Source organism: Mauremys reevesii, linkage group 4 (genome assembly GCF_016161935.1).
Source record: "Mauremys reevesii isolate NIE-2019 linkage group 4, ASM1616193v1, whole genome shotgun sequence".
NCBI lineage: Eukaryota > Metazoa > Chordata > Testudines > Geoemydidae > Mauremys > Mauremys reevesii.
Genome location: NC_052626.1, coordinates 74,566,260 through 74,586,466, shown reverse-complemented (window position 1 = coordinate 74,586,466; position 20,207 = coordinate 74,566,260). Strand labels below are relative to the sequence as shown.

At 45.2% G+C, this 20,207-nt stretch overlaps 1 protein-coding gene across 8 annotated transcripts in view; it reads left to right on the top strand.

Annotated features, from left to right (window-relative positions):
- Window positions 1-20,207, top strand: part of TSPAN18 (tetraspanin 18) — a 223,270-nt gene that overhangs the window by 26,576 nt on the left and 176,487 nt on the right. Inside the window, exons 1-3 of one of the 8 annotated variants that reach the window (XM_039538224.1) lie at window positions 14,222-14,444; window positions 14,584-14,792; window positions 17,225-17,268. The exons of 1 other annotated variant lie outside the window; for it this stretch is intronic. The gene's annotated coding sequence lies outside the window, so the exon portion shown is untranslated. Of the gene's footprint in view, window positions 1-13,977; window positions 14,145-14,221; window positions 14,445-14,583; window positions 14,793-17,224; window positions 17,269-20,207 lie in introns of those variants that run through there. 6 more of the 8 variants (XM_039538221.1, XM_039538225.1, XM_039538220.1 and 3 more) reach the window with 6 other exon arrangements.

Genomic DNA, 20,207 nt, shown 5'->3' with positions numbered 1-20,207 from the left:
GAGAGTTTAGCCTCAGGGGGAGCTGCACCTATAGTGTAGATATACTTTGCATTGGTGTCATTTATCCTGGTTTCAAGTGAGATTAAAGTAAATGATGCAATGGTTCAAATGTCTGAACCCTGTCTTCTCTAGTGCTTCCACTATGATTACTACTACTGGGCTACACTGGTATTAGTGCAGCCATAGGAGATTTTTTTTTAAAAGCTAGTGGAGACATAGCCCAATGTCTGTTACTGATAAGGGGAAGGGGAAATGGAAGTGAGCTGGTGCCAGCTGTTTCAAGAACACTTTCCAAGCACATTACGTGACTGTGTGTGTCAGTCCAAAGCTGCCTGAAAAGAGTTACAAAGGGATCTCACAAAACTGAGTGACTGGGCAAGACAATGGCAGATGAAAATCAATGCTGATAAATGCAAAGTAATGCACACTGGAAAACATAATCCAAACTCTACATACAAAATGATGGGGTCTAAATTAGCTGTTACCATGCGAGAAAGAGATCTTGGAGCCATTGTGGATAGTTCTCAGAAAACATCTGCTCAATGTCCAGTGGCAGTCAAAAATCTAACAATGTTCGGAAGCACTGGAAAAGGGATAGAAAATAAGACAGAAAATTATCATAATGTCACTTATAAATATATGGTGCACCCACGCCTTGAATATTGTGTGCAATTCTGGTCACCCCTTCTCAAAAAGATATATTAGAATGGGAAAAAATAGAGAGAAGGGCAACAACAGTTATATGGGGGTATGGAACAGCTTCCATATAAAGAGAGGTTAAAAAGACTGTGACTATTCATCTTAGAAAAAAGATAAGTAAGGGGGGGGATAGGATAGAGATCTATAAATTCATGAATGGTGTGGAGAAAGCAAATTTATCCCTTCATATGACACAAGAGCCAGGGGTCACCCAAGAAAATTAATATACACAGTCAACTTGTGGAACTCATTGCCATGGGATGTTGTGAAGGCCAAAAGTATAACTGGGTTCAAAAAAGAATTAGATAAGTTCATGGAGCATAGGTCCATCAATGGCTATGAGCCACAATGGTGAGGGCTGCAACCCCATGCTCTGGGCATTCCTAAACCTCTGGCTGCCAGTAGCTGGAACTGGACAAAAGGGGATGGATCACTCAATACATTGCTCTGTTATGTTCATTCTCTCTTAAAGCATCTGACACCAGCCACTGCCTGAAGATAGATAGGATACTGGGCTAGATGGACTAATGGTCTGATCCGGAGTGGCCATTCTTATGTAGTATTAGCTTTGTGGGTGGCATTTGTTTTCAAGTGGTGGGTTTACAGATGGCTGGAAGAGGAGAGATGGGAGGCAGAAGTGGCGATCTTAAAATTTCTCTGAAAAAAAATAATCTTACAAAGAACTGCTTATTAGATCCAAAGAGGAATTATAATGATAATAACTTGTATGCGTATTTAGGTGTCTTTCATCCACAATGATCCCAGAGAGCTTGCAAATGTCACTTACTACCGAAAACAGAGAGAGGCCCAAACTAAGATTCTGGATTCAAATAGCCCCTTGAACATTGAAAAAGTCTGGACCTGGATCCTGTTTGGGCCTCTCTCTAATATATTGCAATTAGATCACTAATTACTGAAATGCAGTCACTTCTGTGGTGGATCATGGTAAGTATGGAAAAGCAACATTAAATGGCAGCTTAGCAGGAAACGAAGAAGATAGCATTCCATTGAAAGGACATTACAGGAAGTCAGTAGAATGTCTAGAATCTTAGCTGGAGATGGAATTTAGCTGGTTAGTGAAGTTAGCACCCCTTTTCTTTCAAAGCCTGCATGGGATCTTTAATGACCATGATTGTCTTTACATCTCATTCTGAACAGGGGCGGCTCTAGGGATTTTGCCGCCCCAAGCACGGCGGCTTGCCTGCGGAGGGTCCGCTGGTCCAGGGCCTTCGGCGGACCTCCCGCAGGCGTGCCGCCCTTGTGGCGCCGGCAGAGTGCCCCCCGCGGCTTGCCACCCCAAGCACGCACTTGGCGTGCTGGGGCCTGGAGCCGCCCCTGATTCTGAAGATGGTACCTCCAGCTGCAGAGCACCACTAGCGCTGCACTGAAGCAGTGGGTTCTTTTTTGCCTTAAAGGGAAGAGTGAGACCTACTGTCACCAGTACCACTTCCTGCTGTGCTTTAGCTTTTCCTTGGAGGTCTCCCTCCCATCAGAGAATTAGGCAGGCCTAGACTGCTTTAGCTTACAGGAGCTAACAAGATCACAGCCTGAATTGATAGCAGGAAGTAATCAGGCATTTCTGATCACTCTGTTAGAAATAGGGGGATCTTGATTACTTTATAGCCCCTATGGGGTGTGCTTTTGAGTTGTACCTTGGCACTGCACTGGATACTAAGAAACCACTGCTGAGGGGATGACCAGGGAGAATAATTGTCAGGGCTGCATATTAATACTGCTGCATGAAAGCTAATGAGTTTACTTCTCAGTATGATATTCTTGTAAATCAATTTGAGTCTAAGTACTTGGTAACTTTAACAGGCCATGGCATGGAGTCCACCAATGTTCATGGAGCTCACAGCTTCTTCTGGTATCTGCTGCAGCTGGTCTCATCACGAAGGTCCAGACTTTTGAGTGTTTTCATAGCAGCTTATCCTGGGTTCCAGAATTCAGAGAGCTGGAGAGTCGCTGTTTTGCTCCCTTGGCCTTTTTTCACAGCCGTCTCATAATTTCCCTCCCTGGAGTCCTTGAAACGCTCTCTCTGCATGTTGTCAAAACATTGTGTGCAACTGAGGAGGTGGACGGGGGGGTTCCAAATTGCAATTTCAAAAGTGAGTCTCTCCTCAGACAGACATATTCCTAGGCTTTTTTAGTTGCCCGGGTTCTTAGTGCAACATCAGCAAAACCTAGGAAATCCGATCCCAGCTTGTTGCTTTCCAAGATGCCTTGAATAGCCAGCCCACATTAGCTTTAACATTTATTCTGTGTCTGTCTGTCTACACAGAGAGATCTAGCACTGATCACTTTAGCTAAAGATTAATTCTTAATTGGATAATGCCGACAGAGATTTGTGTCAGAGCCCAGCTCTGGATGGGTGACTCGCACGGAGCTTGAAAATATCTCCAGCTCATCTCCCTTTCTCATTCCCTGTTCTATGCCCATTACTCCCACTGCCTGGGGCTGGAATGTTGCAGAAACCTGGAGTGGGAATATTTTTTATTCATCCTGTTACATGAAGTTAAGCTCATGTAACAAAGCAGCTGTGTAATGTTTTGTATTAAATCTCATGTCGTCCCCTGGGTGTGATTAAAATTCAGGTGATGATTTTTTTTTATTATGTTTTATTCCCCTCCCTACCTCATGCAAGGGACCATTAGGCTTTGGTCTTAATAGCTCGCCTCCCCTCTGTCTCTGCAGACCCCACTGCATAGAGCTCTGCTCCTCTTTCTGATGAAAGGTGAAGAGTCTGTAGTGACTCATGCACACTGCACATTAGTGAAGCCGTTGGCTCAGGTGAAGGGAGGCTGCTCTTGGCCTGTGGCACAGGGCCTTGGTTTGGGGAGTCTCATCTTTCTTTGGCTGGTTATTGCCCTGGAACGTGGTGAAGCCCAAATAGAAGGGGACCACCTTCTCTGTCAACACTGGGGGCTTCTCAGCTCCTATTGCTTTATTTTCATTTCAGTGTCTGGCTTCCAGGGATGCCAGAGTTCCCATTTCCATCCTCTCTAATGTGCTTCTGCTTGTGCCAGAGGTATTTGCCCTCATTTTGTCAGGTTAAAGAGTGAGGCCTTGCCTGTCTGTCCTCATGCCTCCTTGCCACACCTGCTCTCCCTGGCAGGCAGGGGAGAAACAAGCAGAGTGGAAATAGCTGCTGATTGGAAATGTGAGACTCTTCTAGTAGGCCCCAGCTTCTTCATCTCCTCCTATCCTGCCACACTGGAAGGCCCCCACTGCTCCTTAGTCCCTGCCACTACAGCCATGTTCCCATCTGCATTCCATCCCATCCGCCGCCTTCTTGTTTAAAAATGAAAACACCTTTGTGGTGATGGTGACAGGCTGGACCCCCTGGGATGTCACCTGGTGTGCTGGGACACCACTGAGTCAGACTATTCTGCCAGCCTGGGCCCCCTTTTACCTGGTCTTGCTGGGCTAGGCTCCTCAGCCTTTTCCAGCCAAGCACACACCCAGCTGCAGAGAGACAGAGATTTGCTCTGGGCAGGCTCAGCTTAAGGGGCTTGCCACAGCCCCCAGATGTCCATCCCCACCCTCCTTGGAGTAGAATCCAAAAATTATATGAAATTCGCCTCTTCCCTCAATGTGGAGGAGGGTGTACACAACTTCTCCCTCGCCCCAGTTAAAAATCACATAAACTGGGTTATATTATAAACCGGAAATAAATGTATTAACTATAACAGGTGTATTTTAAGTAGTTAAGGAGGTAGCAGACAGAACAAGGCAGATTACTAAGAAAATAAAACAGAGCACACAAACGAAGCTTAATACACTAAAGAAACTGGTTACATGTAAGTTCTCACCCTAAATGTGGTTCTAATAATCTTCACGGGCCAGACACCCTTCCAGCCTGGGTCCAGTTCTTTCCCCCTGTTTAAGTCTTAGTTGTTTCCAGCAGTCATCTTGGGCAGGGTAGCAGAGGAGAACTGATGACCTGGATTACCTCAATCCCCACCCTTAAACAGGATTTGCATAAGGTGGGAGTCCTTTTTTTCCCTAGGTTGACCCTTCCCTTACAGTGGAAAGTTACAAGAAGTCCCAGGTAATGTTTTAGTATCAGGTGACAAGACCACCTGACTCTGTAGTATCACAGCGTCCATGAGTCAGGGGTAGTATGGAGAGTCCACAGGAAGACCACGCTTTTCACAGTCTGTTGTCCTTGTTGATGGGCCATCCACCCTGTCTGGCTTTTCCATTGTTGTACCTGAAGTGTTAGCAGTGGGCGTCACCCAAATTAGCATAGTTGAAATACATATACATAGTCAATATTCCTAATTTCAGATACAGAAATGATACATGCATACAAATAGGATAATCACATTCAGTAAATCATAACCTTTCCAATGATATCTCATGTGAGCCATCTTGCATAAAGGATATCTCAGTTATGTCATATTCATATCATAAGCATATTTTCATAAAGAATATGGAATGACCTGTCACAGTGGTATCCCAAATGGAAATGGGGCTCTGCTTCCCTCATTCCTGGTGCCCTGGATGGAGCTTTGCTCCCCTCAGCCCCATGATCGGATCCTGGGTACCTCGTGGACACCTGTGGAATAAGCCCCTGGGCAGATGTGAATGAATGTGAGAGGGAAGAGGGAAAGACCCATGAACTCTGACATCAGTGCGGTGTAATGGTCTATGCTCTCCACAGCAGCAGGGAGAGGAGGAGTTTGCTAGACTTCCCCCAACTTGGCCTCTGATCACTGTATCTACTTGGTTCCTGCCCGTGGGGCCCTGGTTAGTTTTGAATCCACAGGAGCATTGGATGATGATATGGTTTCCAGATGAAAGCAAAGGGTAACCATGGCAACTAGACAACCATATGAATGAAAGGGACACATGGAGGACGGTGACAGCATCCCCTGGAGCTGCCCATCCTAAGGCCAGGTGTGTGCTTTGTGTCCCCGAGAGGAGTGTAGCCTGGGGCCCTGTGCAGGTCTGAGCTCAGTGCTTCAGGGCCCAGATGCATGTCAGGAGGAAAAAACATGATTAGCCATTTGTATGGAAGGGCTCCTGATATTCTTCCCTCCCTTGTCTGCTTCCTGGAAAGGAGCATCCCCAGCTCTGCTCTCATGCTACTGGTCGTTCCCCCAGGCCACTATGTTCAGCACTTCATGTTCTAAGCTGTGAAAATGGAGTGTGGTCAGTGAGGGGGTAAAGAATGCCAGAATGACTGAAAAGAGAGTGAGAGAAAGAGAGAGTCACAGAGGGAATGGGGGAGGGGAGTGAGTCATGAGGAGAAAAAGTCAGAGAGAGAAAAGGGGAAGTTAGCGAGACAGAGTCACAAAAAGGGAGTGAGAAAGTGACAGTCATAGCATGAGGAAGAGAGAGGAGAAAGCAGGTGAGAGAGAGAGGTCGTATGAGAGACACGCACACAAAGCAGGAGAAACGGAGAGCCTACAGAGTGACTTAGGCCTTGTCTACATTGCCAGTTTACAGCACTGAAACTTTCTCACTCAGGGGTGTGAAAAAACACCCCCCTGAGTGCTGCAAGTTTCAGTGCTGTAAAGTGGCAGTGTAGACAGTGCACCAGCACTGGTAGCTACTCCCCTTGTGGGAGTGTTTTTTTTACAGCTCTGGGAGAGCTCTCTCCCAGCGCTGGGGCCGCGACTACACTGCCACATGGAAGTGCTTTCGCAGCAGCACTTTAACGTTGGTAGTGAAGACATACCCTTAGAGACAGAAAAGAATAAGGGAGGGGATGAGCTAATCAAGGAGACTGTCACATTATTTCCCTCTGTCCTATATTATGCAAGAGTGATTGAGGCTGCATTAGGGTTGGAAAAGTGGTTTGGATAGAATTTCCACCCACTTCCAAATTTTTTGCTTGTTACTTGACTGAACCTTTCTTGATGTTCAAAAATGTTCAATTAATATTTCTCCTGGTATCTGTATATTTTCACAACAACCTCTGTCTCTCTTCATTCAGGCCAGGGCCAGAAGCCCAAATGTCAAAATATGCCATGAAAGGCTGCCGGGGGTGAGGGTAGGGGTGGTTGTTTCCAGCAAGACTGGAAGCAGGGGCGGCTCTACCTTTTTGGCCGCCCCAAGCAGTCATGCGCGGGAGGCGCCCTGGAGCCGCGGGAGCAGCGGACCTCCCGCGGGCATGACTGCGGAGGGACCGCTGGTCCCGCGTGGCTCGGCTGGACCTCCCGCGGCTGCGGACGGTTCGCGGGTCCGGCGGCTCCGCTTGAGCTGCCACAGTCATGCCTGCGGGAGGTCCAGCCGAGCCGCGGGACGAGCGCCCCCTCCGCAGTCATGCCTGCGGCAGGTCCAGTCGTCCCGGGGCTCCGGTGGACCTCCCGCAGGCATGACTGCGGCAGGTCCGCCGGCCCAGCCTGCCGCCCCCCCCCGGCGGCAGGGGACGGGCCGCTCCTCGGCTCGCAGCGGCAGGATGAGCTGGGGCCCCAGCCTTTTGCCGCCCCCTAGATTTTGCCGCCCTAGGCACCAGCTTGTTTTGCTGGTGCCTAGAGCCGCCCCTGACTGGAAGCCCTGGGATTTCCCTGCCAGAAAGCCCGTGACATGCTTCCAGCAGGAGTAGTCAATAGGCAGACCACAGGCCAAATCTGGACCACCAAATACTTTTGAATGGACCCTGAAATGTTTTTGCTAACATATTATTATTGTTATTGCTGCTGTTGGTTTTTTTTATTATTTTCTCTGGAGTATGGACCTTGACTATATCTTGAACAAGACATTTGGACCTTGACAAAAAATAATTGACTACCTCTGGAAGTGATTGGTACACTAAACCATTTCATAGTTCGGAGAAGCAAACATACTTAGGGATGTGTATGAGAATAGAACATCAGAATCTTTGAGTTTCACCCACTATAATCTAAAACTGCTCTGATCCTATTCTGAGGATGTCTCAGAGAAAGTGAGAGACAGGAAGACAGGTTTTTTTTTCTCTTCCTTTGTATCTTTAGTGATGAGTGTGTACTGTACCTTTATCCCAGATAGGAACGAAAACTAAATGTATCTCTGGCATTACTTCATTGAAATCAGTGGAGTTACACAGGGGATGAAGTTGGCTCTAGCCCTCAATGCATCTATCTCTTCCTGATATGAAAAAGTGCCTCTAACTTACAATGTAGTTAAGCATTCACAGCAAGTGTTGATCAGATAAGAGGATCTGTAGGGCTCAAATCTGTATTGTGCACTAGCCTATATGAATCCACTTCTCCTGACTAAACAAAACCTATTGATATATCAATCACTACAACTCACTGATGTTCAGCTAGCAAAGCAACCCTCATATTTAGGTGCGGGAACCACATTCTTAAAATTAGTAAGAGGGAGAAATACTCTTGTAGCTTGACCATAGGCATGGAAGGCAGGAGCCCCTGAGTTCTAAACCTGACACTGACACTTTCTGTAGCTTGGGCCAGTCACTTCACACACCCGGGTTTCAGTTCCCCCAACTATAAAAATGGGGCAATACCACCTACTTTGCAGAGACATTGGTTAAGTGATAGCAGGTATATAGGATTCACTGAGAATGCTAACTTATTAGTAACACAACTTTAAAAATAACAAAACTTCATATAGTCCATTGTAAATTGACTTCAAAGCACAGGACAAGTGTGTATCCTCATTCATGCCACAGTGTCAGAACCAAACAGCTTCATTTTCCAAAGTGTGTGCCCTAAGGACATGCAAGACACCCTTTTGTAACCATAAAAGCAGAACTTACTATGTACACAGGGCATGTTAAGGGCCTTTGAGATCAAAGAAAAAGCAATTGAGCTTCTGCAGTTTTACTAAGGTCCAGGAGGTTTGTATGCTGCTAAGTAGTGTTGAATCATGTCAATTGTGTTGGGCTGTGGCAGTGTTACAACTCCACTAGCAGCACTGTCACTGGAGGTGGACTCAGACCTCAAAAGCTGGGTCCAGATCTGGATAATCTTTGTTCTGAACATGAAAAACTCTGGGAGGTATTTACATATAGTGTGTTGGTTAGGCTGCAACACAACTTCACAGTGTTCTGGGCCAGATTGTCCCATGTTGCTCCTTGTTCTATCATTTACACCTGTGCAAAGGGGGTATAAATCACAATCCTCCATTCACTTACACTGGTTGATGTATTTTACAGCTGACTTGTTTTCATTTTTCACAGCTGTGAGTGATTACACAAAGTGCAAGGCAGCAGAGTATTTTTTAATGGCACACTTTATGCAGCATAATATTATGGGATGCTGAAGCCCCTTGCAGACTAAGGAATCCTGTGAACATATAGCTTTGTTGGCCAGATGACAATCAGCAAACTCCATTTGGCATAAGAACACAGATAGATAAATAGGTGTCGTGATGTTTGAGTGAGTTTGAACAACCTGCCACTTTCCCCATCTCCTCCACTCATACTCAGTGCATGCTTCAGTTGCTACAGAAGAAAGTGCCTAGAAGGGACGCTTTTCCAGCCTGGTACTTGGGAAGCTATTACCTCCAGTATGGTCAAGGCTTCCCTTGGAACATAGGACTCCTGAGGTCATTCGCTTTGACTGGTTCTTTGGAGGGAGTGAGTGGGAGGTGAAATACATGGCTGGATGGTGTCAAGTTGCCTCCCCCTGGAGGGTTCCATATGTTCTCAGCAGATGTTTAACAAGTTATCTCAGCACAATTGGCTGTGTTGATAGAAGTTACTGGGTGACAGTCTAACCGCTGCTATCAGAAGTGAAGTTTTCAACCATCTCTCCCTCGCCCCAGCATTTATTGCTTTCTCTGTAGGTAACAGTGCTTTCCCTCTGTGTAGTTCCTAGTAAGAAAAACTACAATCATCCAATAAAGTGCTATTTAATGGGAGTCTCTCAAGGAACAGTAATCCCCAAAGCTGTTTGTGTGTTTTATTTTTTTAAAAGGAGAAAAGTATTTTACTAAATCTTATGAGAATAGACATTTCAGGATTTTAAATGTAATCTTAAAAAGAGTTTTTAAAAAGTATTTACACCTTCTTCCATATTAGGAAGCCCAATGCAACTGCAGTGAAGCACCATAAAGTGAGAGGAAGTAAGGCCCTACCTGTATCGCAGGATGATCTTCAAATAATTGCAGATGAGTTGTGGACAAGACATGGAAAATCACAGAAAAATAATAATGGACCTTTATTAATAGCAGTAATTTTGAAAAGCCAGAGTAGTCCTATTTGTTTAAGAAAAAAATTGCTGGAATGATATAAATGCTCAACTGTTATGATAACCAGACAATTTGGTTCAACTATATTACATTCATTAAAAAAAAAGTGACTGGTACAATATAAAATTCAGAAGACTAAATATCTTAACACAATTGCTATTGAAATCAAGTTCAGTCACTTTAGCCATTTGCATTTTACATGCATTCAATGTGCAGTACACTTTGCTACAGTGGTCTCCTTCATGCCCCATTTTTGCTTTGTGGATACTCATCCATACTGAGATACTGCAGGATTGGCATCCACAGAATTAGACAAGATCGATAGTGACCACTTTGCTGTCTCTGCTAACTTTGGAAAACACTGTAGAACTGCAGGTGAATCCCCAAATTCTCCAAGATTATTTAATGTACTAATGGGGAAAAAGTGTGTGTTGCAAACCACAAAATGTATGCAAAATTGTGGACCGTGCAAAGTAAGCTAATTAAAATAAAAACTGTGGTGGAAGCCTAATATTGCGGCATCTGCAATTTCCGCGTTATCGCAAATGAAGTAGGGCCTTATGAATAAGGTATTTGACAGGGACTCAGATCTTAGTTCTCTTCCTGGTTCTGCCACAGACTTTTTGTGATCTTGGGCAAATCACTGAAATCAGTGGGAATTAGGCACCTAAATATGTTTGCAGATCTGGGCTTTGCAGATCTCTGTCTGTTTCCCGTCTGTTAAATGGGGATCATAATACTTCCTTTCTCCCGCTCTTTGTCTGTTTCATCTTAGATAAGATTGTTCACTCTTGTACTATGTGTTTGCGCAATGGGTTCCCAGTCTTGACTGTAAACAATAAGGGAAAATGGGAAGGGAAACTGAGCAGTTGAATTACAGTTTCCAAGCCTAGCAAGTGCAACAAGTATTGATGAGCCTGAGCTTCAAACTTCAGATGTGGATCTCGAGAGGAACTTTTTCAAAGGACAATGCTGTTTGAAATCCTGTTTTTTTGCTCACGCTCCATTTTAGGAAAATAAATGGCAAGCAGCAGAAATGGCAAAGGGAAAATTAGTTTTTATTTTTTTTCACTTTAATGATATACAGCATGTGGTATTGTTAATGAGATTGATGTGGCCATAGTTTTTAAGAAATACATTTTATTCTGAGAGTATCCTTTCAGTAGAGAGTGTTGAAATTATTACACTGCTCTCTTAAGAGTTTTCTTCTGAGCTGAGTCCAAGGATTCATTCAATCCTTGTTTATGGAGTTTTGGTTCTAAGGGTTCCTGGGAGTTCTTCTGTTTCATATCACAGCTTCAAAAAGAGTGGGAAGGAAGGGGAGGAAGAAACTTGTTTAGCAAAACTGTAATGTCTGTTTGTATCTGAGTATTCTTCATAGAGTCAATTGTCTTCAAAGGTAAAAATAGGAATTATGCCATAGACAAAAAATAAAAAAGGCTATGAGTTTTCCAGCTTCACAGTCGCTCCATCTGACCCTGGGGAAACAGAGCAAGGGATGGAACACACACTGGCAGAGTTTTAATTATGAATTTAATGATGACGTCTGAACAAACCCCCTGCTACTGGAATATCATCTGTCCCTTGTGTCACTTTCCCGGGGACTGATAGGAGAGGCCCTGGGAAAACAGAGTGATGATAAATGATCTACAATAGTGATTGATGTAGCTTCTATCAGAGCTGCAGGGACTCCCCACCTTGGAAAATCAGGTCACTTATTTAGGTGCCCAACTTTAGAGGATCAAATCTGAAAAGTTTGTGGGAAGCTCTTTGAGGCAGAGATTTTGTTTGTTGTATGTTCTCTACAGTGTTGTATGTTCACTAAACTCATGATACAGTTACGAATAATGTTCAATACCACTGAGCAAGGTAGCTGAAGCAAGTTCCAGAAGCAGTCTGGACAAAAGACTAATAGTCAAGTTCCCGCAAGCAGAAGCCTGGCTGCTTCCTTCTGCTTATTGGCCTAGAGGCATTGAGCTGTGCTCAGTACACAGTCAGTACTTGAAACCACAAACAAACTGGACTGGAGTTGGGTCTTTTCTTCTCATGCTTTTAATGCAAGTTAGAGAAGACTGTGGAAATAATGAGAGGAAATAGGAGGAGAGAGAGAGAAGCCTGGAGGCACAGGAAGTGGGGGAGACAAGGGGCAGAAAGAAGCAGAGGGGAGAGACAGGTGGGGGAATAGGAATAGGGAAAAGAGGCAGAGGAGAAGGTGAGATGTGAGAAGTAGGGAACTGACATGAAGCACACACAGGAAATGGTTTGTGAGCTCTGAATTACACATGGGATCAAATTCAGCCCTCATATAACACCACTGAAGTCAATGGAGTTACCCAGATGAATCTGTCCATTTTATTTCTGGAGTCCTATCATTGCAATTTGTTTGAAAAATTGAAATTAATCAGCTAGACAATGGAGAGGTTATTCAGAATAGATAATCTGCTCTATAGTGGAGTGTTGCGGGAGAAGGAGATCATTCACATTACTGAGAGCATTGTGGCTCTGCACACTTCAAGAGCTTTTGATCAGATTGTGGTAGCCTTGAGAAGGCTGGCTGAGTGATTTGTGCCAGGATGGATTCAAAACCATCCAACTTTATTTCGTGCGAGATTTTAGATGGCTGATAAATCACCTACCTTTGTAATAACAAAAACAGGCAAAATGTCCCTGATGCATATTTAATTATAGCTGGTAAAATGGGTTTTGTTTAAATTTGCAGAGGATGCATTGTATTCTTCATACATAACAGAGGCTGAAACCCTGCTTTAAGTGCAAAACGCAGCTCAGCCCTAACTGGAGTCACAACCAATAACTTTAGGACAGAGGAAACATTTTTCAAGTCTCTAAACTCTGGGAGCTTATGTTTCAGTAATGGCCCCCTAAATTGTATGGTACAAGGGTCATTATGTCTATGTGAGTACATACAAGATTCTGAAAACTGAGGTTACATTTAATTTAGTGCATTTGAATAATGGGGCCCCCAGAATCAGGATACAAATCCAGCATCTGCTTATTTTTTATACACTTTTCCAAGGTAATTTCCGAACTATGATATCAGTAGGATGTGCTGCAATGTGCTGAGGACCTCCCTAAAGAAGAAGGGAAGATTGTCTACATAAAGTGGAACTGTTTAAAATGAGGAGATAGTGGGGAGAACATGAATATAATCTTGGACCGAAAGATCCATGCTCTGTAGTACAAGCTCTCCTCCTGGAAAACTACATGATGGCACCTTGGGTAACGGAAGCAACTGAGGAATGAAGCTGTTATCCTGTGTCTAACATATGTCCCATTCCTCCAGACCACAAAGAGTGGATAGTGTGTTTGTGTCACCGCAAAATACAAATGGAAAACCACATGGCAAAATATTAGAAAATGTGGGATCCTTGAAATAATGTGATAGAACCAAGATAAGTATAATAAAGAGAAAAGCAAAAAGTACTGATGATGCAGTTTTGTAGTCTTGCTCTGCGATTAGCCAGCAGTAGATTTGGGGGCCATATTTGTTAAATGGTGTGTGTACATTAGAAAAAAAAACAACATAAAAAACTCCCAGTAACCTGTGAAGCTTCCACATTCTACACATATACGTGGTGCTGTGTTCCAGATGTACTTGTCTTCCTATTCTCTCTCCATTGTGTTCTTACACTTTCCTATTGCATCTTGTCCCTCTTAGCTCTGAGAGCCTGGACCCCCTTGCCTGTATGGAGACCTATGGAAGTAAACGGGGTTCCATGTGAACATGGGGGCTTGCCTGTATCAGACAATGTGGAGGATCAGGAATTCATATTGCAAATTCTTTGGGCCAGTATCTGTCTTATTTTATGTGGGGACAGTACCTACAACAATGGGACCCCGGATAGGCACTTCTGCCATCTACTGTAAACCAAAAAATGAATGATGGATGTTGGAGTGAAGGAAGCCTGTCACAGTGTGCTGAGATAAGAAATCCTGCTACACCTCTGCTATCTGTACCATCTCTGGAATTACAGCAACTGCACCCACTTGCTGACCCCTAATTTATAATCCCATTACTCTTACCTTTGGGTTGTGCTCCCAAACTGCAAGGCATGTTGATTTATGATGTAACTTATGGACCAATAGGGAACATGACGCTACAAACGCCTATAAGCAGAGTGCTAATATATGCACAATCAGCATTGGGTTCCAGCACCAGTGAGTTACCTAGTGTAATTTAACTGACTTCAGGGGCAGTTACATCAGTTACATCAGGGATGAAATTAATCGCCTAGGACGCTTTCTCCTCCCACCTTTGTGGCAGTCCTTCGTACCCCAAGGTGTGTATCCGAAGAAAGGAGACTGGAGCTTCAGTAAAGCCCGTTGGGTGAACCTGATGCCCCATCCCAAGATGTGCTCACTACATTTTCCCTGTTGGGATTCTGGGGTGGGGAGTAGCCTTAATTTACCCTGAGGTTGGGACCCTGCAGACAGGTGGGTTGGGAGGACCTCGATAAAGTTCTCGGAGAGGGGAGGGGTAGAAAAACTTGAGATCGGAGAGGAAAAGAAACTTAGGAGGTCACCGGAGGGAGGAGAAACACCGAGCAGGAAAGTGAAGGAATAACGAATCCAAGGAGAAGGTGAGAGACGTGTCTACACAGTGCGGGGCTTAGGGAACAATGCGATGAAGGGAAGAAGAAAGAGAGCCGGGAAGCGGAGGGGAGGGGGCTCTGGCGGGGAGGTGGAGCTGGCTGCAGCTGGCGACTCCGGCTCTCTCAGGTTGCTGGGCACGGGATCCGCACAGCGAGTCAGAGCCGAGCGGCTGCAACTGAACGGAGCCCAGAGGCGCTTCCTGCAGCAGCCCGGGCGGCCGGAGCCCAGCGCCTCCCGAGAGCCCCCGCTGCAACTTGTGAGCCGGCCGCCGCCGCCCTTGCCTGTGGAGAGGCGCCGCCTCCAGCTCTTCGGAAAGTTGTCTCAGCTGCCGGACGGTAAGGGCGGCCCCGGTTCGCACGGTCCTGCCCGGGCCCCGGGGTGTGACCCCCGGAGCCCCCCGTCCTGTCCGTATCACCCCTCCCCACACACACACCCCGGTCTGCCCTAGTCACCCCACACCCCCGGAGCCCCCCCGTCCTGTCCGTATCACCCCCCCCACACACACACCCCGGTCTGCCCTAGTCACCCCACACCCCCGGAGCCCCCCGTCCTGTCCGTATCACCCCACACACCGTCCTGCCCTAGTCACCCCGGAGCCCCCCCGCCGTCCTGTCCGTATCACCACCCCAACACACACCGTCCTGCCCTAGTCACCCCGGAGCCCCCCCGTCCTGTCCGTATCACCCCCAACACACACCGTCCTGCCCTAGTCACCCCGGAGCCCCCGTCCTGTCCGTATCACCCCCAACACACACCGTCCTGCCCTAGTCACCCCGGAGCCCCCTGTCCTGTCCGTATCACCCCCAACACACACCGTCCTGCCCTAGTCACCCCGGAGCCCCCCGTCCTGTCCGTATCACCCCCCCCACACACACACACCCCGTCCTGCCCTAGTCACCCCACACCCCCGGAACTCCCCGCCACCGTCCTGTCCGTATCACCCCCGGCCTGCATTAGTCACCCCACAGCCCCAGAGCGCAGCTCCTCCCGCGCCTCTATCACCCCTCCACCCCTCGTCCTGCCCCATTCACAGCGCGGCTTCCCCCAGCCTACCCCAGTCACCCCACAGCCCGGCTCTCCTCCCTCCCCGCCCCAGTCACCCCACACCCCTGAGCGCTGCTCTCCTCCTCCACCCCCAGTCGTGCCCCAGTCATTCACCCCCACCCCCGGAGCGCCTCTCCATCCTCCGTCCTGCCCCAGTTCACGCCCACCGTTCCCGGGGTCCTGCTCCAGTCAATAGACACCAGGGCTGCTGCCGCTCCTCCTTGCTCCATTCAGCATCCCCCGCTGGGGCGCCCTTCGTCCCTCGCTGAGGTCCTTTTTCATTCAATACATCCCTCTCCCCTCGCGGCTTGCTGCTCTACATCCCCCCCCCCCCTCCCCGGTGCTGCTGTCTCGGACATTTCCAGTGTTTCCTTTGTACCACCCCGCGCCCTCTTTTTGCCTCGGGACAAGGGAACAAATCCAACCCCAGCTGGGAAGGAGGTTGCCCTAGGGTCACTCGGGTGGCTACAGCCTGGGCTGGGTGAGAGGAACCGGGAAAAGCAGACAGGAGCGATGTGCTGTCTCCTTTTCGCCAGAGGCGTGGGGGGGGGGGGGGTGTTCCTTCAGCTCATCGCCCCCTTTGCCCCAGTAGAGGAGAGAGAAGAAGGTGCCTGTGCGTTGGATGCTGGGCTGCAGGGGCTTGTAAGTTTCCTGAGGTTGAAGGGCCAGAGGTGCCTCCCTTGCAGTTGCCCATCTGTTTCCTTCCCATGTCTGACAGTAACAACAGAAAGGTGATGGTGACACCTCTTTCCAAGCTCGGGTTCCCGGTGGGAGAACTCTTGTGTACCAAGACCGGCAGGGCCACATTCATATTAGCTGAATTTAGCTCTTTTGTCTGTTCTTCAAGCTGGGTATGGACACGGATTGCTACCTTTATCATCTCTGCGTGTGCTTTTGTTACTTCCAGTGGAATTGCTGAACGCGTTTTTCTCTCAAGAGTTACAAAGAAATTGGAACATTCTGTTACTTATTCATATATTTCTGGTCATGCTAACACATGAAGTTTCTGACGATCCAAGTGTCAGTGTTGCCCAGATTTCTGACTTCAGTACAGTAGGAACTGTTTAATTCAAATTTGGTAATCCTCAAATATAATTTAAAGGCAGCCTTTCAAAAAAAGAAAATCTAATATCTAATTGCAGAAAGAATGCTTTTAGTGAAGTCTGATGTGATCAGTATGCACAGCAGGGTATTTGCTACTATAGTATGAAGTTTTATCACCAAAAAAGTTAACGACAGTTGCCACAATAAATGAACTGACATTTTGTGATGCATCATCCTTGCTTTTTAAATGTTGCTTGCTTGGTAATTAATAACAATTAGTCCTTTGCAGTGCTTTCCCCAGTCATTAGTGAGATGAGACTGTATATTGCATATATTTATAGCATAAGAGAACATTTAAACACATAGTATTATTAATGGAATGAATTATCTAGCAACGTATTTCACTTAATAGTCAGTAACTACCAAGGAGGGTCAATGGAAGTGTATTGTAGAATGTCAAGTGGCTTGTCAGATAATTCTGAGTGCTAGATAATGCCAGATTCTGAGCTCAATTTCACCAATATAAATCCAAGGTAAATTCACTGAAGTGAGTGGAATTATTATAGTTTTATACCAGTGTAACAGAATGTGGCACAATGTATTTTACAGTCTTTTCTGGTTAAGGGGTCATTTAACATTTTCAGAAGAAAACAAAGTTTGTTTTCTTTCTTTTCCCTAGAAGTATACAAATTATGAGACTGAAAAAATCTACCATTAGAACAAGTAGGTATTTTCCTTATTCTTTATTTTAAAACATATATTATTCTCACAGCTGCTTCTTTCTCTGGAGTACTTTTGCACAGTTGATAAAATTATTTAAATGTGTGACAAACCCTTAAAGGCAGTTAATATTTCTGTTATTTATTGCTGCCAATGTACTATTTTTATTGGATGCCACTGGAATACTGTAGAAGACAATTTGCCAGAAAATTATTATTTTTTATTTCTGTTGACGGTCCCACATTTTCTGCAAAGGGGAGCCTAGGCAGTGAATCATCTAGCAGCGTGAGCTGTGTGCTATGAATATGTTACCGAATTAGCCACTGTCGTCAATTACCTGAGGAAAAATAACCCCTGAAAGTACAGATCCAAACAAAATATGCATTTTTGAGGCCCATTCCTGTACAAGTCAGTGGGAGCAGCACTGGGCCTTTAAAGGTTTATTTGAATTGGATTTCTGTTTGCATAGCAGGTACTTGCAGGCGATTCATGAAATGATACCGGGATAGAATGGATTCAGGTGACAGAGTCCAGTTTTTCCTCTGTGATTTACAGAAAAGGTCTTTATTTTCTAGCTTTGTGAGAGTAAAATATCATGGGAAGACCACAAACCCTCCTCTTCCCAAAAAACCTCAAACAGATCCACTGCAACTTAATTTTCCAAAGTGGGAGATAATAGGGGGCTGATGATTTTTTTCAGGAAGGAGGAGTAGGATCTGGGAGTTTGCATTTTTTTTCTATGCTGAAAGCATCTAATAACTCTATCCTTAGATGATCTCATTTTTGGCTAGTTGAATTGTATTATCCTTTTTGGGGTGGAGCTGGGGGGAAAGGGAAACAGGAATCGTGTGCTTATGAAAATGCTGAGCTATCTTTAATTCCATTGCCAAGGTGTGTGTGTGTGTGGTGTTTCATTCAAATCATTATTTCATACATGCAGCTTTTTAGGTTGGTTTTTAAGAACAGAAACAATATTTGTAACCAAGCATAACAGTGCAGCTCATAAAACAAGAGCAACATCTGTTACTGTGACTTCAATTTCTTACTCTTTGGAGTAGCCAAGTTGACAGTTCAGATAGTTAAGTTTAATGTCCTGTGTTGAACCTTTGGTCCGGCTTAATAGTGACTGTGAAGAATCAATAACTTTAGCTTATGTTCAACTATAGCCTGTCAATAGAGGAGTGAGAAGGGTTTAAAATTGCCTTATTTCATGGAGCTAGTCCCTTTAACAGATGATGGTGGCTGATTTTGTGTTTGTGTAACCTAGTTTCATCATTCAGGCTTGCCAACTTGCTGCACTTCACGCATCAGAACGGGCTGGATTCTTGGATTTCTATCAGAGCTATGGCTGAACAAGCTACAGGGTCCTTACTGCTGTCAGAGTTAGTATTTTTCATCCTAGCACCCTTTTATCTTAGGTTAATATATCTGAAGTTGAGTACTGTAAGCGTTTGAAGCAGAGCTGTGCCATACTTAGATGTGCGTTTATTATCGGTAGCTTTGCCTTCTCTTACACATTCTGAAGTCTCTTGCCAAAAAATAAATAAATACTAGAGATGGAAAAGTGAGTTAAATGGCTTTCTGTTTTTTGTGAATGAATTTGCTTTTCCTTCACCTTTCTTCCCCCTCCTCCTCACTGCCTTATGTAGGATCCTTCCATAATTAAAATATTATGACTTTCCTTATGGTAGCCCTTCACTTGTGGCTAGGTTCCTAATTTAATGTCATTGAAAAAAATGCTAGCAGATGACATTTCATCAGCTAGTGTATACCCGTTTTTTTGTTTCGTTTTGTTTTTTTAAGACCACAGTGCTAAGACCATATGGAAAGATAATGAGTTTAAGCTGATAAACAGTTTACAGATTTGCCCAAATAAAGGACTTTCTTCCTAGAAGACACATTTTACTTCAAAATAAATAATCTGGTTCCTCTGTTTTATTTAATTACCTCTAGTTCTGTCTTTTCTCAACCTGCCGTAGGAAAACAGATACAACTGCTTTGTGATCATCAGCTACTGTGGATGTAGGGCCATAGCTCTTACCTCAGGGAAGGCTTGAAAGAGGGTGTTCAGATATTACAGAGATGAGAGACTTGTAAGTACATGGATGGATGGATGGCCCAAGTATTGCCCCTGGAGTTCTATGATGCAGTGCAGTTTCCCATACCTTGCATGTAGCTCAAAGCCTGCCTAGAGAGCATACAGGCCTAAGGTCCACTTGGACCTTGCAGATACAGGCTGCACCTCCATATTAAAGATGAGGGGCTGTACTCTATGCTAATTCTGGGTGGTTCCTCATGAAGCTCTTAGTTTGGGGATTTCAGCAAATGCCATCTGAAAGCTGACCCCTCAGTTTTTATGGATTTCTCCTGACAAATAATATGATATCCCCTTGTTCTCTCATGCGGGTCTCTTTCTCTGTCTGCCAGTGCTTGTCCACTGTGAATAGGGCATCCAGATGTAGTTTCAGATTGAGAAGAAATGTCTGAAATAAAGGTAGATTTATTGGTAAAAGTTAGTTTGTACTAAGCATGAGGAATGAGGCAGAGAGAATGTTTCCTAGAGCTTCTGGACTCCTTTCTTTTCCTCATATGTCATTGTCCTAGACATTTTCCAAATGGGGGCACATCAGAGGGCTGATGGCCTGAGACACATACATCACAAGTGACTGGCAGGAATTGAAAACCATTGGGGAATCTGAGCTTTTCATTTTAGGGACTGAGGATTTAAAAAAACAACCATCATCAAAAAACAACACAACAAACACACACAAGCAGTTGGATGTGCAACGTACATCACTGCCTTGAATTCACAGTATGACTGAATGCAGATTGAATATTTGCACCCATGAGTGTCTAGTTACTTATCTGCATGCATAGTTACCTGCTTTGAATCCATAATTGTGTCCAAATGCATAAACCTAACTTTTATGACAATCATAGAA